This window comes from Giraffa tippelskirchi, chromosome 2, assembly GCF_054371585.1.
Source record: "Giraffa tippelskirchi isolate mGirTip1 chromosome 2, T2T-mGirTip1v1.2.pri, whole genome shotgun sequence".
In the NCBI taxonomy this organism is placed as follows: domain Eukaryota; kingdom Metazoa; phylum Chordata; class Mammalia; order Artiodactyla; family Giraffidae; genus Giraffa; species Giraffa tippelskirchi.
The window spans coordinates 178,472,256-178,491,889 of NC_137276.1; positions in this window are offsets into that span (position 1 = coordinate 178,472,256).

Genomic DNA, 19,634 nt, shown 5'->3' on the forward strand with positions numbered 1-19,634 from the left:
CCACTTTTTATTCTCTAAGCAGCTGAAGATGGAAGAGTGTAGATATGACTCACCTCTTAGAAATAGATCAAAAAACTTTGAGTATTAGAATTCTTAAAATCCAATTTCAGAAGCAGGAATCCAGCTTTAAAGATAACTCACCACTGATAACACTGCTGCCCTCTTGTATATGACAGTCTTTCTGTTATGGGAATAAAACACCAAACAAAGAAGTTGACTTAATGAATGGAACTACATTAGAAAGCTACAAGCCAGTTTGTCAAGAAAAATCAGTTCTGTCTCTTTCATGATCAAATATTTAATGCTAAGCTGTTGCCATTCACTGTTTGAAAATACAATTTTGGTATAAAATGTATGTGACTATTTGGGTAAATAAATGTTTTGTTGTTGTTTTCATATGTGATTCTATAACTAGATGGCTAAAACCTCAGGATTGGAGGGGTAGTCTATAATTTTTTTCCCTATCTCTTTCTGCTCTATAATTTTCTTTGTCTTTTTTACTCTGCCTTTTGTACATTGCATAAAAATTCCATCTATTTAATTCTTTAATTGGTCTTTTTCTATCTAATTTGATAACTATCTCCATGGTTACTTAAATTATTGTGAAATATACTATATTATTGAAAATGATCTAGGCATTTCTACTTCTACTACAACTCACTTAGAGAAATTAAAAGTCATTTTGAAACTGGAGGGAAGGGGACAGGGCACAACCTTTGAAAGAATGACATAGCCCATGACATAAACTCATTAGAACCAAACAGATCCAAGATGAGTGTCTAATGAGGCTCAAGGTCTATTGGAAGTTGAATCTTCAGCCTTAGGCCTAGTCAGGTCTAACCAATTTATGCCATGTAACCAAGGGCTATGTCATTCTTTTAAAGGTTATACCCTACCTCCTTCTCTCCTGTGTCCATAGGAAGACTGAGAAAGAGATGGGAGTTGGAGGACACCCTAAGAATGGGTAATTAAACTGCCTGGAAATGCCACTCCAGTAGGGATAAGCACCACTTTACTGTTTAACATGACCTGTCAGAGACAGGAACAAACTTAAGGGACTTGCTTACACAGAAGCAACACAATTCTATTTGATTATCTTAAGTTCTCAGAAATTTTGTGAGATTCTGACTGGTTTAAGCTCCATCTATAAAAACTGTAAACAAGTTGTCAACTTAGTGTAAACTAGTTTTTACTTGCTTATTACTCATGTAAAATTCCGTATAATATGCATCTCTTTGGAGAAATTTTTAAAAGGAACTTAGAAAAGAGTAGTATACTAAACTTAATCTTTATTCTACTACCATTTAAGCCAAAATTAGAAGTAGAACTATAACCTGAATCATGCTGATTTATAACTATTTCAATGTTAAGAGCAGAAAGACTGTATGTATTAGCTATTTTTGACATATTAACCTGTTAAAAAAATTGAAGCACATAAAAGTAATAACACATTAAGTTTTTCAGCCCAAATATTATGCTCAAAAAGATTCTGCTCAGTAAAATTGCTTTTTAAAAATCCAAATTTTCAAGATTGAAAATAAATGTAATTTCTCTGGAATTTAATCTTCAGACAAAGCTAAAACCATCTATCATTTAAAAGTCTTAAAGGTATATGTAAGAACACACAATAGTTTTTGTTATGATAATATGGTCTCCTATTGAAAATGAAGGTAACATTTATTCTTTGCAAGTGTGTTGTTGCAAATCTACTTAGAAAGTGCTTTTAAAATACCTTACTTTCATTCTATGAAATTGTTCCTTTTCAAAGACCAAGCGTTACCTCCCCGTAGTGATATTTAAATAGCAACAATAGAAAGACTTTTTCTTCAGAGTTGTCATTAGAAAAGGTATTTTCCTTGTGCTGGGCTCAGAGTAAGACCTGAATTGATAGGCTTTTTAAAATTAAGTCTTAGTCCTCTTAAAATATGCTTAAGTGATAGGCCAATAGTTATATGGGAAACCCTTGGTGATATTTTGGGGGCTCTAAGACCTAGGCTCTTTCAGTCTTTCTGCCATGGTCTCCACAGATTTCTGGCTCTTTACCCTCATAACCTCAATGCTCATGGTCACAAAAAGGATGCAACCGTTCTAGGCATTATAGTCATATTAAAGGCAAGAGGAAGGGAGAATTGGAAGTGAACATCTCTTCAATAGTATACTGAAACTCCTCCCAAAAGTTTTCTAAGAGATCTTTCTCATGTTTCTTTGGCTAAGACTAGGTTATATATCTACTCCTGGGATGGACCTTTCTAGCCTTCTGCAAGAATCATTTTTAGAAATGATTGTGCATGCTTGTTCATTCACTTCAGTCATGTCCATGTGACCCTGTGGACTGTAGCCTGCCAGGCTTCTCTGTCCATGGGGATGCTCCAGGCAAGAATACCAGAGTGGGTTGCCGTGCTCTCCTCCTGGAGATTTTCCCGACCCAGGGATCAAACTCTTGTCACTTATGTCTCCTGCATTACCACTAGCACCACCTGAGAAATGATTGTAGGGTTGGTCAACCACTGCTATTGTGATTTTAGAAAGCCATTTTTGTGTAATTAGAAATTGTCTGTATTCCACCTGAATATTCTGGAATGAAAAATAATTCAAGGATGCTTAAATTGCCTGAAGTGGAATTACTTCAGGATAAAGGAGACAAAATAAGTAAAAGTGTCCTATTTTCCATATCACTATTATTATTATTACTATTACTGTAATTATTATCATCTTGCTTGAGGACAGAAGCTTGCTTTGTAAAAAATATTGAAATTATTGAGATACACACACTTCCTTTCAGAATTTTAGGTTTTTAAAGAGCAAATCATGGACACATATATATTACCATATGTAAAATAGACAGTGAGAATTTGCTGCGTAAAACAGGGAGCTCAACCCAGTGCTCTGTGACAACCTAGAGGGATGGGATGGGTTGGGAGATGGGAGGGGGGCTCAGCAGGGAGGGGACATATATATCTCTGTGGCTGATTCAGGTTGATGTGTGGCAGAGGCCAACACAATACTGTGGAGCAATTGTCATCCAATAATTATTTTATTCTATACTTCTCAATATTGTACAATTATAATCTTTGATAATTTAAAAAATTAAATAAATTGTATTTTTGGAGGGCAAAAAAAAGGAGCAAATCAGGCTTGTGAAGACCCTTTTCCACTAATATTGATCTGGGAGGAAATGTTCACAGCATGCTTGCAAGTTCTCACTTTACTCAGAGACCTCTGTACCCTCCTTTTTTTTTTCATCCTTCTTTATGAAAGACACTCAAGGCAGAAATGAATCTATGAGTTTCAGGTGTTGGTCTCACCTGAGCCAAGTTTGCTTCTCCAGGCGCTAGTCACAAGCGCCACAGAACCATGTTGAAAGTGATTTATCTGCCCTTTGCTTTTGAATGTGAGATCCTTTAATGGGTCTCTGAAGAAATCTAGGATGAAATGAGGCTGTGACCTCTTGCTCACCGTGAAGTGACACAGCAGAAAGTATGATTGTCCAACTGCCATTTTACTATATGAAGTCGGTCTGTCGCTTCTCTTGGGACAGCCTTAGAGACTGATTTACAATAAGGCTTAGCAATGTGGTTCAACACCAAGTCCACAGGCTTTCATGTCAGAAATTCAAGTTCTGAAGCTTATTTTCCCCGCTTACTAATTCACTATAAGCATATCACCCAAGTTCTGTTTTTTGTTTGTTTGTTTGTTTGTTTCTTTAAAAGGGGTATAGTGATAATACTTTCTTCAAAGATCTATTTTGAGAATCAGGTGGGATGTTAATTAAGCATTTTATAAATGAGAAAGCAAGTTATAAACGTGTTATCTTATTAATCCAGTAATTTTGAAGGTGGGTCCAATCTGGGCCCACTTTGAGGTAGACTGTATTTCATGGATTCAAAAGTTTAACCAAGATAGTGTCTAGAAAAATGCCTCCTTCATGTTTGTATGATCTTTCCTTTGCAATTGCTTGTAAAGGTGTAATCTAAGAAGACTTCAGGTCTGTTTATAATATTAAACAGATTTCCTCTCTCATTCATATTGAGATTTTAAATTCCTTCCTTATATATCTAAGTGTATCTGGTTCACTGCTTTTGCCATTACTGCTTTATTTAATAAGCCCCACTGACATAAAAAAAAGAACTATTTTTATCTGGGATCTTCTCTCATAGTACTAGAAAAGTGCAAGTTTGCTGGATAAAACTGATTTCAATTTTTTTAAAAAAAAAAATAGACAAAATAGACCTCTACTTACAAATAAATGTTCGGATTTTCTATTACATTTATTTCACAAATATGTAAATATTTTTATCTCTTAAGAATTAGGAGAATAATTTATTTAGAATCATTATCAAATATTTTTCATATTTCATGTGATATTACTGTTCATATGATGTTCATATGTGTTATTCCTTCAGAGAAGCCTTTGCTGACCTTCCATTCTATATTAGTTATCCCTGGTTATTTCTTTATATGGCAAATATTTATTTGATTTAAGGTCACAAAAGTATAAGCTTCATTATAACCTAGTCTATTTGGCTGAATACTACATACATACCCAGCACTTAGCTAATATATAGATGCATTCAAAGAATATTTGTTAAATGATCAAATGAATAAAATCAAAGACTAGATAATGCTTGTAATGAATATAGTCCATATTTTTTTCATATATTTCTTCTATACATTGGGAGGAAGAAAAATGGTAGAGAGAGAAGAGGAAAAGAGCAATTTAAAAAGCAAAGTTTCAGATCCCAAATCTAAAAATTTGGTCCAGAGGAAGTAGTATCAAGCAGTTCTTGAAAATTCAACATCATTGGCAAGGTTAGAGACATCTTCTTGTTGATCTATGCAAACAGTCCAAGTTTAGAAGAAAAAGACACACAATGCAAAAACAGTAAGAGGCATCTGGGAAAGAGGTGGAAGACTGAGTATTCACTGATTCTCCTTTCCCTGCTCTTCCACGGAGAATAGGCTGACTCACTCTTATGCTCTTTATTCACCTCTCTTCTTCTGCCCTAGTGAGAGCAGGGGCACCTTCTACCTCTACAAAGTGGTCCCCAAAGAAAGCGGTGATGCCAACTATGAAATTGACTGATTGATGCTTTTGAGTCTCCCAAGTTGCCTGTTTGGCTGGCTGTGGTTATTACCTTGAAATATAAAAAATTAGAGTGGATTATAGATATTCAAGGATTGTACCTCCAATTTTATTTTGTCTATAGGATACTGAATTTCTTGTTACACTATACAAAAATTATAATACTTGATGTGTAAGGCATGTCTTTGTTCTAATTCCTGCTGCATGTAGTCGTTGACTCAGGGAATAAAGAGGAAAGCACGTGTACCCAAAAGTCTTCTCATAAGGCAGAACAGCCCACAGTGATCCACTGTGTCACTAATCCTCACAATTCAAAGAGGTACCCATAGAAGTTAGAAGCCAGGAATTGCCTGTTAGCCACAGGATAGCAATTCAGCTCCTGGCAGTTTGTTTCTCTCAAAATTGGAGAGTATATTGAGAAGGAGTCTTTCTCATATGATGGGGAAGATAAGCCATGGAGTTGAGGAAATGTGAAAGAAAGACTAATTTACTGATCTTTCTAAAGCTTCTCCAGGATCTTTCTCCCAAGCTGAAAGGAAAATGAGATCTTATCATCCTCATCGAGACAAGTAAGACAGCCATGATGAAGCTATTTAATTTGTACAAAGCGAATTATCTAAAAACTATACATACACAAAGTAGGAATGTTGGCTATTTACAGCATGAATGCTCTGGAAACAAATAGAGTTTTAAGATTGAGTATTTATACCAGTGTATGCATTTTGTTAACTAAAAACCCTACTCCTAAGGAAGTAATTGGGTGTAAGGTGAGAGGTGGTAGGCTAGTCTACCCATAAAAGATGAGACTTCAGGAGAGCCTCCCAATGTCTGAAGAGACATACAGCACCCTGTATGACCCTAGAAGTCATTTTTGGGGACCAGCTATAGTCTAATTTTCATATACATGTTGGATCAAATATATTCTGTTTCCTGGTTTCCTTTATAGTTAAAGGACAGGAGTTGGGGGGGGGGCATCAAAGCTAAATACTACTATCTCTTCCCCACATCCCCTCCCACAGATGGAAATGCAGTTCTCTGGCTGATAGAATCTTAGAGCTGGAAGGGCCTGCAGAAATCATCCCATTTTAACATATTTGCTTTTTTGTTGACATGGGCCAGGGATACACAAAACTGAATCAGTTGACCTAAGTTAACGTGCTGTGAGAGGAAGGATGCTGTACAGGACAGGAGAAATGGATCAAGTCCAGGACTTATCCCTAGAGAGCTTGGGCAATTCTTTTTTTTTTTTATTAAGCAAAACTGTTTTTTTGACACCTTGGTGCTGTTCTCCTACCACCCTCCAGAGACACGCCACTGGTCTTTTTATTAAAATAAAGTTCCATCCGCATCTAGTGGCCTGAGTTCAAGATCTGACCCTGAGTCTGCCAGAGGATGAGCATGATGCTTGAGGCACCTACTAGAGGTTTTCTGAGGCTGCTCCCTGCACAGTGACCTGTCCTCTGACTTTGAGAAGGGACACTTGACTCCCCAGGCACCTCCAGTGGCACAGCTGTGATTTCACGGCAGTGGGTGTGCCCCCAGAGGGTGAGGCAAGAGAGCCTTAGTCGTGAAGCACGATGCCTGGGCAGCTCCACAGCCGCAGGACCAGAACCCCACCCCAAGCAACCTCCTGCCCCTGCTCTCATCTCTGCAAAGCACTGGGTGCAGGATGGAGAAAGGTGAGGCATGGGTGGGTGCCCCCTACTGACTACCTAGGCACCTGAGGCTGGTCACCCCGATGCCCCAACTTGGCCACAGAACGTTGCCAAACTTGAAGCCACGCGGCCATCCAGAAGTCCTAACAAGCATGGCCTGACTGGTGGGCACACCAGTTCCCTAGTCCCAGGAAAGCGCCTCCTTCCTAAACTCGACCATGGCTCCTGCTGAGGAGGTGGTCAAGCAGCTGGCTTCAGCAGGTCCTTGGGGCCCAGGAGGTGAGTGTGAGACTGGTCTAGGCTTTGAGGCCTGAGCTTCACCTGAATGGCAATGATAATCAATATTTGATGCTGCAGGCCTGCGGGATCCATGCCTAGGGCAGCGTCAAGTGCGTCTCAGTGGGGCAGGCCTCCTGGACAGGACCTTCAGAAACCTGTCTCTGTCTCCTGATTTTCTGGAATCAGGCTCTAGATCCCACTGCTAATCATTGCATGCAACACTGAGAGATTAATCTTCCTGAAATATTACTTTTATCATTGCATGCTTGTGCTCAAAATAATGAATAGTTTTCTATTCAGTTCCGTCGCTCAGTTGTGTCCGACTCTTTGCGACCCCATGAATCGCAGCACGCCAGGCCTCCCTGTCCATCACCAACTCCCGGAGTCTACCCAAACCCATGTCCATCGAGTCGGTGATGCCATCCAACCATCTCATCCTCTGTCGTCCCCTTCTCCTCCTGCCCCCAATCCTTCCCAGCATCAGAGTCTTTTCCAATGAGTCAACTCTTCACATGAGGTGGCCAAAGTATTGGAGTTTCAGCTTCAACATCAGTTCTTCCAATGAACACCCAGGATTGATCTCCTTTAGGATGGATTGATTGGATCTCCTTGCAGTCCAAGGGACTCTCAAGATTCTTCTCCAACACCACAGTTCAAAAGCATCAATTCTGCGGTGCTCAGCTTTCTTCACCGTCCAACTCTCATATCCATACATGACCAGGGGAAAAATCATAGCCTTGATTAGTTGGACCTTTGTTGACAAAGTAATGTCTCTGCTTTTTAATATGCTATCTAGGTTGGTCATAACTTTTCTTCCAAGGAGTAAGCGTCTTTTAATTTCATGGCTGACCTTTTCCAGTCTTGTGGCCACTGCTGAGTTTTCCAAATTTGCTGGCATATTGAGTGCAGCACTTCCACAGCACCATCTTTTAGGATTTGAAATAGCTCAACTGGAATTCCATTACCTCCACTAGCTTTGTTCGTAGTGATGCTTTCTAAGGCCCACTTGACTTCACATTCCAGGATGTCTGGCTCTAGGTGAATGATCACACCATCGTGATTATCTGGGTCGTGAAGATCTTTTTTGTACAGTTCTTCTGTGTATTCTTGCCACCTCTTCTTAATATCTTCTGCTTCTGTTGGATCCATACCATTTCTGTCCTTTATTGAGCCCATCTTTGCATGAAATGTTCCCTTGGTATCTCTAATTTTCCTGAAGAGATCTCTAGTCTTTCCCATTCTATTGTTTTCCTCTATTTCTTTGCATTGATTGCTGAGGAAGGCTTTCTTATCTCTCCTTGCTGTTCTTTGGAACTCTGTATTCAGATGCTTATATCTTTCCTTTTCTCCTTTGCTTTTCGCTTCTCTTCTTTTCACAGCTACTTGCAAGCTGTCCTCAGACAGCCATTTGCCTTTTTGCATTTCTTTTCCATGGGGATGGTCTTGATCCCTGTCTCCTGTACAATGTCATGAACCTCCATCCATAGTTCATCAGGCACTGTGTCTACCAGATCTAGTCCCTTAAATCTATTTCTCACTTCCACTGTATAATCATAAGGGATTTGATTTAGGTTATATCTGAATGGCCTAGTGGTTTTCCCCATTTTCTTCAATTTAAGTCTGAATTTGGCAGTAAAGTGTTCATGATCTGAGCCACAGTCAGTTTCTGGTCTTGTTTTTGCTGACTGTATAAAGCTTCTCCATCTTTGGCTGCAAAGAATATAATCATTCTGATTTTGGTGTTGGGCATCTGGTGATGTCCATGTATAGAGTCTTCTCTTGTTTTTTTGAAAGAGAGTTTTTGCTATGACCAGTGCATTCTCTTGGCAAAACTCTATTAGCCTTTGGCCTGCTTCATTCTGTACTCCAAGGCCAAATTTGGAGAAGATCCTTTCTCCAAGGGATATTTCCAACCCAGGGATTGACCTGGGTCTCCTGCATTGCAGGCAGTTTCTATACCATCTGAGCCACCAAAGAAACCCATACATCTAGCAACTCATAATTATTGTACATATACTATGTATGGTTTCCGAACAGGCTCAAACATGTATTGAATATATTCGCTGAGTTCCTATTATGGACCAGACACTGTGGCAGGTGCTAAAGATATAGTGATGAATAAGAACCAGTAGGCTCCATATGATAATGGAGATTATGTTCCAAGTTGTACTCAAGGAATCTTTTACTTGTATCTGACTGAAATTCTCCCCACATCATAGAAGCAGTGTTAGTATTTGGAAAGGAGAAATGATACCTTTATTTCATGTCAGTTGCAATCCTTGAGAGTTATTCATGAAAATGCAGCAGCGACATTCACTTACCTTTTAAATCCATTTAGAATCCTTGTTAGGCTATAAACTCAATGGAAAGTCCCTTAGGTTAATTAGAGATTTTGTAGAAGTAATTCCTTACGTTCCTTTTCACAATGACAAACTCACCAGCATATGATCCAGGGTAAGCGCATAAGCAGTGGCTTTTAATATACTTTGGTTCCTAATTGTTCCTAATTGTCATAAGGTTGCTGTAAATAGAAAAGCTTCCTAGTAAATCTGTACTCCCCCACCTAAGTCATAGGGTTAACTTGTTCTATCCAATGGAACTCCGTCTTCTATTTGGGACTCTGTCAGTTATGATCTTAAAACTGTTCCTAAACATTTGGATCTTAATTTCTCTTCAGTGCTCCATTAAAATAGGAAAATAGCTATCTTTCTATGTAAAAGGTAAGAAAGAAAAATATCTTTCTCTATAAAATATGGAAACCATATTGATGGTTTCTTTTTTACTCTATCCTTGGTGTGAAGATGATCTTAAGAAATAACTCCTACACACCAACAAGGCTTTCAAAACTGTGAAAGAAAAATCACATCATGAAACAAAATAATTCTCACTTTGTTCCTGGAAGAAAATGGTCATTGTTTTTTATCTGTGAGGTCGTTTTTGGTATAGTGAGTGAAATGGCAAGAATAATTGAGAAAAATAGCTGTGTGTAGCACAAAAGCCAAATGCATCTTTTCTATTACATAAATAATGATCAGCTCTTACTGACAGTTGTTATTGTATATTTAGAAAAGAGGTGTTTGTATTCTTAGATATGATATGAAAAGACTCATATCCCTCTTTCACTACATTTGTAGTGATTTAAAACATTAGTTGCAGCATGCACTGTGTATCCTGTCCACATAAAAATGTAATATATCTTTGAACATACCTATCTCAAATGAAGCTGCTGGTAAACTACTTTTATATATCTGATTCTAGAAGATCACAAATAGCATACATAAGAAATATCAAAAAAGTAATATCACATAGAAATCCAATTTTTTTCTTATTAGTGTTGAAAATTGTATTGATAGTTGTCTATAGCTTTTATTGATAACATCACATGGAAAGAAAGTTTGTAGGCATTTTAAATGACATTTTATGCCACTTTAGAACTGTTAGTTTCTATATAATAATATTCAAAATTAATTCAAAAACATTCCACTAGTGAAAAATGGCAGCATGAAAGCAATTTCTCATTCTTGCTTATAAAAATCTTTAAAACCAAGGAAACATGTAAATAAGATTACCCACACTCTTTTTAAATGAAATAAATGTTTAATTTTAACCTTTGTTTTGATAGCTCTTTTTTATATCTGCTATTGCAGAACCTCCAGTCTCCTGCAAAATTGCCCACAGTTATTTCTATAGGATCTCTGCGGATGTTTTATCGTAATTCCTGAGTTCCACCAGATATTATTATATGGTGTCATCCATTTTTCGTATCTCCAACTCTGACCTGCATCTGAATATGCTCAATGCTGAAGGCTCTGTTGTGCACGGGTCATATTCATCCTACAGATGTCCTGCTCATCTCTTGAAAGCTACTGTGTTGGGAATGGCCCTCAGTCTTTTGGAAATTGCTCTCTTTTATCAGATTATTTCCTCCTAGGTTCTCCTTCGATTGATGTGGTAAGTCCTCCAAGAAGCCAACATTTCTACTAATAATAAAATATCCTTTCTTGCTCCTGCCCTAAGTATATTTTCTGCTGAGCTTTCATTTTTCTAGTGCTCAAGTCTCAAACTCTGAGGCATCCTTGATTCTTTTTTTTCTTCTTTTCTCTTTTTTTCACATCCCACACCAGTTTATAAGTAAATCCTCTTGGCTTTATCTTTAAATATATCCAAAATGTGTTCATTTTCACCCCATCTACCTCTGTCATCTTAATCCAAGTCTATCACCTCTGGCCTAGACTATCATAATAGTTTCCAATGTATGCCTTTGCTTTCAGTTTTGCCATTCAAACAGCAGCCAGAGTGATTATTAAAACAACCCATATCACAGTTTTGCTCTAAACACTTCAGTGTTTTCTCTGTCACTCAGAATGAAACTCAAGGGATATACACAGCCCTTAGTGATCTTGTTCCTTGCTACCTAATACTTCATCATCTTCAACTCCTCTTTGCTAACTCATCACTTATGTTCAACTCATGTGTTCATAAAACTTGTCTTTCTTAATTTTTTGCTCTCTGCAACTGTCACCTTCTCAGAAAAGCATTTCATAATCTGACCACCTTATTAAAAAAAAAAAAAAATGAGTAGTTTTCCCTGTTCACTTACACTCCACCTACTTTCTTGTCTCTTAACTGACTTTTTCCTCTCAGCACTTTTTGCCATTAGATACATTAAATATTTATTTGATATATTTATCATCTTTCACTCCATGTAGAATGTCAATTTCATGAAAGTAACAACATGATTTGTTTTGTTCATGACTAAGTCCCCAGAACTTGGCAAGTAGTAGCTGTTCAATAAATATGTATCGATTAAATAAGTGGATTTGATACTGGGACAAAATTCTAGTATTCCTGGATCTCTGACTAAATATTGTAATAATAGCATTACATTCTGCTATAATAACTCCAAGCTGTTATATCCAACAATAATACTACCATCAGTGATTAAGAAATATATTATTTGATAATGAATGAATGGCCTCAAATGTTTGATTACCTTTCAGGGAAAGTTTGGGTCAAGTCTGGATAGCTGTAATGAGTATATCTTAGATGTGTTATAGCTAAATTATACTCATCATAAAACTTACATAAAGGATAATTTTTAGTTATCAACTTTTAATTCAATCAATAATATCTAAGGTTTTTCTAGTTATATTTTATACATATTTTCTTTCAAAATTAAATAATTGAGAATATATACTCAAGAGAAAGAGTTGTATGAAAAGAAAATTTCTTATTCTATTTGTAAACCCAAAAGGGAAAATATTTGTAAATGAACAGGATCAATTTTTTTTACACAACTTATATGCATTTTTAAAAATGTAATTGTGGCTGCGTTTTCTTGTCTTTGTTTTCGATGTCTTTCTCCTTTCTAATCAAAGTAATAATTTATTTTCTGTATAAATGATGGTGAATTTAAAACTTTCCTTCAGAATAATGTAATTTAAATGAGGCTATTTTAAAATGGGCCATCTGTCTGCAGGAAAGCTCAATTAGACCTAAAAATCTATCCAAATAGATTTTTTGAAAGTCTTGTAAAATTTTTGTTAATATCTTTGGGTAAATCAGATTAGTTTCCTAGTCTGTAATTAGCTTCACTAATCCCTGGACAATATTTCTAGCATCTAAGGGCTCTTGTAGACCAACAAGGGTGAGCTGCAAAAGATGGAGAGAGATGTAAGAAAAAGAAACAGTAAGTAATTAGGCCATAAAATAGTAATCAATTCCCTATGTTAACTAGCATTTATAACATCCTTTGAAGTCCTCAGAAGTTTCATGCTTGGGAAAAATATGAAGATGAGAAAAATGAGATATGAGTAAAGAATGATCTTTTGGAACATGAAATACCAGTATAAAAACCTTTAGGTCAGGGGCAAACTTACTCTGCAAATTTCAATTTTAAGTTCTGAATTAGACAACCTCATTAAACAAACATTCTCAGTCATTACCAGAGTATCATTTCTGCAGTGCTGTGATTACAGAGAATGCCATAATTAGAATCTTCAATAGCAAAAGAAAAATTATTGTAATACTGTTGTAATACTTTTCACCTGAAAAATGGAAACTTGCCTTCTTTTATCTAAAATAATGTAATGCCTAAAGGCTGCTGAATTGCAATTATTTTAGTTAATCTTTATATCCCAGTCTGAATGATTAATCCATCAAGGCTTAAAAATACATTTGCAGGTGTTTTGATGGGAAATTCATTTCTAAAAATGGCCTAGATTCCCTTTTTTCAGTGAAGGTCATCAGAGTAGAATGGTAAAAAAAAAAAAAAGAGCTGTGATGTTCAAACTTTGATGTGCATGGGAAGCATCTGAAAATTGCTGAGCTCTACCCCCAGAGTTTCTGAGCCAGTAGGTCTGGGTAGGGCCTAACATTTTGTATTTCCAAAACGTTTCTAGGTGGTGCTTATGCTGATAGTCTAGGAATTATCCTCTGAAAACAGTGAACCACTAGCTTATATTAAGGCAAGTGGTTACTCCACAAATCATTTTGTTTAAACTTATATCTATTTTTAATTGTAAAGATGTTATTTTTCATGCAAGGAAACATGTTTAAAATAGACTGTTCAGATATAATTTTTAAAATGCACTGACTTCTCTATTATGTCTTAGTAAATCTTACTTGGGGCTTACCAATAGCACACATCCTCAAGATTGTATACCTATGCAAAGTTTGAATTTCTAGCTGTAGTGTAGAATCTGTACATTTAGAAAACTATTGGTGCATTACTTCTACCTTCTAATACCAATCAAATTAATAGACAAATATAGACAATATTAAAAAAACAACTTCTAGTTTAGATTATATTCATTCGTTACCTGAACCAATTTCTGAAATTCCTTATTAATGCATTTAAGTTAGCTTGCTTTGAAAGAGTCCTTGACCTAGTCTGGACTTTTTCTTATCTTTATTGCCTGAGAAAAAATTTGCATGATCAAATGTACAATGCCAAGCTATTAAGATGTGATTCACAATGAATATATTCTCATTGTAAATAAATTCCCCACATCTCAGCCATATTTTGTTCAGTTACATGTCCAGTTCATTTACGGTACTTTGAAACAAAGATGAGAAACAAAGCAGTATAAAATTCACTTCCATGGTCATAGCAGTAAAAATTATCCCCTCAAAATGTTTTTTCCTTAATTTGATCTGATTGCATTTGTCTCTATATACCTAACAACGGAACTTTTCAATTTTAAGTTCTTTTGCCCATTTTGCACACATTATTTTCATGAATATAACTCATGTTATGACTTCTGTTTTCAGCCTGTCTCTTCACCTCAGACATTTAGCAAAACACCAGGTCTGTCTGGCTAGAGGGAACTGGCATCGTCTCCATGGACATAACTACCATTAACGTTATTGGATTTGATGACCTGCCGTCTTCCTCTATTGTCCCAAGGTGATTTTTGTTATTTGCACCTTCCCTGAAGGCATTTTATATTTTCTAGGCTTCTCTCAGGTTTTGGTATTTGCAGAGATGCTTCTGATTTATAAAGCAGCCCATATCCTTCTAAGTGTATCTTTTCTGAATAATCTCAATATAAAGTCCCATGGATAAAACTGTACGATGAAAATTCAAACACACTATTACCAAAAATATCTTATGTAAGTATAATAAACGTATATGACGTTGAACCTTAGACCACATGGAGTAGATAGCATACTCCCAAAAGTTAAACCATAGCAGGCCATTACAATGATTTAGGACCCTTTAGAAAATATGTTCTTCTTCCCTTTCTATCTCACATTCCAACTCAGAGAACCTGCTTATTTCTCATTCTCAGAGCTCACCCTCCATCCCTGTGAATTGGAAAAGTGTTAGCTCTGGTATAGATGATTGACTTTAGGGATACAAATTAGGATTTGAAAACCTGATTTAGAATTTTTAGGTAGTTGGCTATAAAAGCTAGTCTTGGAAAATAATGTAGACTCAGAGATGGAGGACACCATTTCTACACATACAGAAAAAGAGGAGTAAAGCAAATAAGAACAGTGGAGCAGGAAAAAGACAACGTTTGAGCTGTAGAGTTTTGTTAACTTTCCATTTCCTGACTATCCCAGATGTACTTCCTGTCCTCTGCAATAATTTTGCTTAAGCTTGCTCAAGTGAATCTCTACTTACTATGACTAAATTATGCTTGACTAAGACAATGTGTGAAATCGCTCAGTTGTGTCCGACTCTTTGCAACCCCATGGACTGTAGCCTGCCAGGCTCCTTTGTCTGTGGGGTTTTCCAGGCAAGAATACTGGAGTGGGTTGCCATTTCCTTCTCCAGACTAAGATAATGCTTATAGTTAAAATCCCTTTATTTTCAGCTGGAGGGATAATAGAGTAACAAGGAAAACAGACTCAACATCAGAGCCACCATGCTGTACAATCCAAATGTTTCCTGTTAGAATTTTTGTTTATTAATAATTTAAATTAGAAAACTATAAAGTAATACACTGTCAATTTAAAAAATCAGAAGTATAGAAAGTTCATATCCCAAGTCTCACTTTCTCATGATGCTATTACTCAGAAGTAAATTCTAGTTAACCATTGTTAACATATCCTTCCAGATTTATGTATTTACAAACAACAAACATTAATGCACATGTGTATATTTCTGTATATGTATCTACTCCTGTCCAACTTAAATACAATGTCTCTTGTTCATTCTTCCCCAGACACAGGAAACATCTGGTCAGGTTCTGCATATAAATCCTTCATGGGTCTGAGGCCAGCCATCAATTGCTTCTTAGTTTTTTTTTCTTCAGCTAAAACAATCCCATTTCCATTATATTTTCCTTGGTAGATATATTTAAACATCATTTTTTTCTTTTTCTCACTACAAAAAAAAAACTGGTCTCTGAATTAAGTGCTCTAATAATTTTTTAAACACTAATATTTTTTAACATTTGCTAGCTCTGTATCAGAGTCTCACCATCTGTATAATGGGATCATTGACTCATCCTGTCAGTTTTGAGGCTTCATTTTGTTTGGCATTGCATTGATTACCCTCAGCTAATAGATATTATGGTTGTATATAGTATGATGAGTAAATAAATTGTCTATTTTTAAATTTACCCTAAACAGAAATATGGGCTCCTATTTAACATGATGTGGCTATCTTAAAGTCAAAGATGGAGAAGAGATTCTTCATTGCTCCACATTCCTTCCACAAGTTGTACAACATCTGAATAGTTACAAAAACCTAGAGAAAGTTCTTTTTAGGTAGAAAGTTTATTAAGTTATGTTTTATAGACTTGGTATTTCTGAGATATCCAAACAGGAAAAAAAAATCCCTCATTTGCTTCCCCTTCAATTATTTTTTAAGCCTCTGTTTTAAAAATGATCTTTGAAATACATCATACATACAAAGAAGTGTATAAAACCTATGTGTAAAGTTCAGATGATAGTAAAATGAGCATCTCTCCTCTAGCCCTAGGATATAGGATGGTATCAGCCCTTCAGAGGCACCTTGCCAAATATATCCCCTTTACCTCTGAAATACAGGTAGCCTCTATTCTAAATTTTTATTTCCTTTGATTTTCTTTGTTATTTGACCCCTTAGATATCTAATCCTTCAACATTACTATGCTGTTTAGTTTCCCCAAACCTTAAATGGTATACTAATTGAATCATACTGCACAAATTTGTCCATGATTTCAGCCAAATAATTTTGCGATTCATCCCTGTTGGTGAGTATAGGTTGCACTCATTCATTTCATTGATGAATAATATTTCATTGTATGAATATTCTATAATTTATTTATCCATTTTACTACTGATGAATTTTGGGGTTGCTTCCAGATTTTGCTGCTTTGACAATGTTCACGGACTTCTGTTATTTGTCTAATAGGTAGACTGCTTGGTTCCATCAAAAATTTTTTTTTAACACAAAGCGAAAGTCTTTGCACATAGCAAGACCTGAGAAATGTTTGAGTGAATTAATTTCAATAATTCAACAGTTGATTTAAAGTCTTTTTAATATTTCTTAGCAAATATGTACCAAGGAACAAATATGAAAAACATAATTTGTATATAGAATGGAGACTTAGTAATTGTTTCATTGAATTTACCCATCCCAGAAGGAACTCACCGTTGCTGAAGAAAACACAGCACAATTAGAAAGGGACAACTCATTCCCATCTCCTGTGTGTTCTTTGATAGGCTACCAAGCAAGAACACATTTGCCCAGCTAAGCCCTCTTAAAATTTTTGTGAGACAAAGACATATAGAAACAAGTACAGTAAGCTTAATTAGGTCCCATTTGTCTATTTTTGCTTTTATTTCCATTACTCTGGGAGGGGGGTCATAGAGGATCCTGCTGTGATTTACGTTAGAGAGTGATTTGCCTATGTTTTCCTCCAGGAGTTTTATAGTCTCTGGTCTTACATTTAGATCTTTAATCCATTCTGAGTTTATTTTTGTGTATGGCATTAGAAAGTGTTCTAGTTTCATTCTTTTACAAGTGGTTGACCAGTTTTCCCAGCACCACTTGTTAAAGAGATTATCTTTTCTCCATTGTATATTCTTGCCTCCTTTGTCAAAGATAAGGTGTCCATAGGTGCGTGGATTTATCTCTGGGCTTTCTATTTTATTCCATTGATCTATCTTTCTGTCTTTGTGCCAGTAGCATACTGTCTTGATGTCTGTTGCTTTGTAATATAGCATGAAGTCAGGCAGGTTGATTCCTCCAGGTCCATTCTTCTTTCTCAAGATTGCTTCGACCATTCAAGATTTTTTGTGTTTACATACAAATTGTGAAATTATTTGTTCTAGTTCTCTCAACTACCAACTACTGTAGGTAGCTTGATAGGGATTGCATAAGCAAGGTGAAAAGACAGGCTTCAGAATGCGAGAATATAATAGCAAATGAAGCAGCTGACAAGTAATTTAATCTCAAAAATATACAAGCAACTCCTGCAGCTCAATTCCAGAAAATAAGTGACCCAATCAAAAAATGGGCCAAAGAACTAAACAGACATTTCTCCAAAGGAGACATACAGATGGCTAACAAACACATGAAAAGATGCTCAACATCACTCATTATCAGAGAAATGCAAATCAAAACCACAATGAGGTACCATCTCACGCCGGTCAGAATGGCTGCTATCATAAAGTCTACAAACAACAAATGCTGGAGAGGGTGTGGAGAAAAAGGAACCCTCTTACACTGTTGGTGGGAATGCAAACTAGTACAGCATGGAGATTCCTTAAAATAACTGGAAATAGAACTGCCATACGACCCAGCAATCCCACTGCTAGGCATACACACCGAGGAAACCAGAATTGAAAGAGACACGTGTACCCCAGTGTTCATCGCAACACTGTTTACAATAGCCAGGCTGTGGAAGCAACCTAGATGTCCATTGGCAGATGAATGGGTAAGATGGCAGTGGTACATATACACAATGGAATATTACTCAACTATTAAAAAGAATGCATTTGAATCAGTTCTAATGAGGTGGATGAAACTGGAGCCTATTATACAGAGTGAAGTAAGTCAGAAAGAAAAACACTAATACAGTATATTAATGCATATATATGGAATTTAGAAAGATGGTAACTATGACCCTATATGCGAGACAGCAAAAGAGACACAGATGTAAAGAACAGACTTTTGGACTCTGTGGGAGAAGGTGAGGGTGGGATGAGTTGAGAGAATAGCATTGAAACATGCATATTATCATATGTGAAATAGATCGCCAGTCCAGGTTCAATGCATGAGACAAGATGTTCAGGGCTGGTGCACTGGAATGACCCAGAGGGATGGGATGGGGAGGGAGGTGGGAGGGGCGTTCAGGATGGGGAACACATGTACACCCATGGCTGATTCATGTGAATGTATGGCAAAAACCACCACAATATTGTAAAATAATTAGCCTCCAATTTAAAAAAAGAAAAGAAACAAGTACAGTAAGTCAAATATTTGCCCAGCTGACTTTTTCTGTCAAGTTGGTCTCTATATGGGTGGCAATTTTCTCTTCGAGTCTCCTTCTGGTCCTTCTTTTATTACTTAAAACATTTTCATTCCCATCAAAAAGCATTTATTAAGCACTTAGTCAATCACTGTATTGCAAGTGAAATCACAGTTGCAAAGTGGATTAGTGCAAAGAAGCTGTATGCTTTGTTACTAAAGAGAGCTTATAGCTTTGTTTAACCTATATCTTATGTTAGGATTATAGTTTTAATATCATTTTTTTTTCCATTCAGTTTGAATGATTAATATAGTTTGAATGATTAATATGGTGACAAAGGCCTACTGCTAAGCTGCTAAATCACTTCAGTCGTGTCCAACTGTTAGCGATCCCATGGACTGCAGCCTACCAGGCTCCTCCGTCCATGGGATTTTCCAGGCACAAGTACTGGAGTGGGGTGCCATTGCCTTCTCTGACAAAGGCCTAGACAGTAGAAACACAAGGATAACTATTATAATGTCCCTGCTATCACCTGCAGCTTCAGGGAGCCCTGAGTTTGCTTACCATCTTTCCCTTCAGCAGGAAATATCAGGAGGTCAGGTACTTCCTGCCTTGGAATTAGGCTCTTCCATGTACTTGAGGTAGGGGTGTTGATTATGACACATTTTTTTTCCCCAGATTTACTTGCTTTATTTGACATCAGTA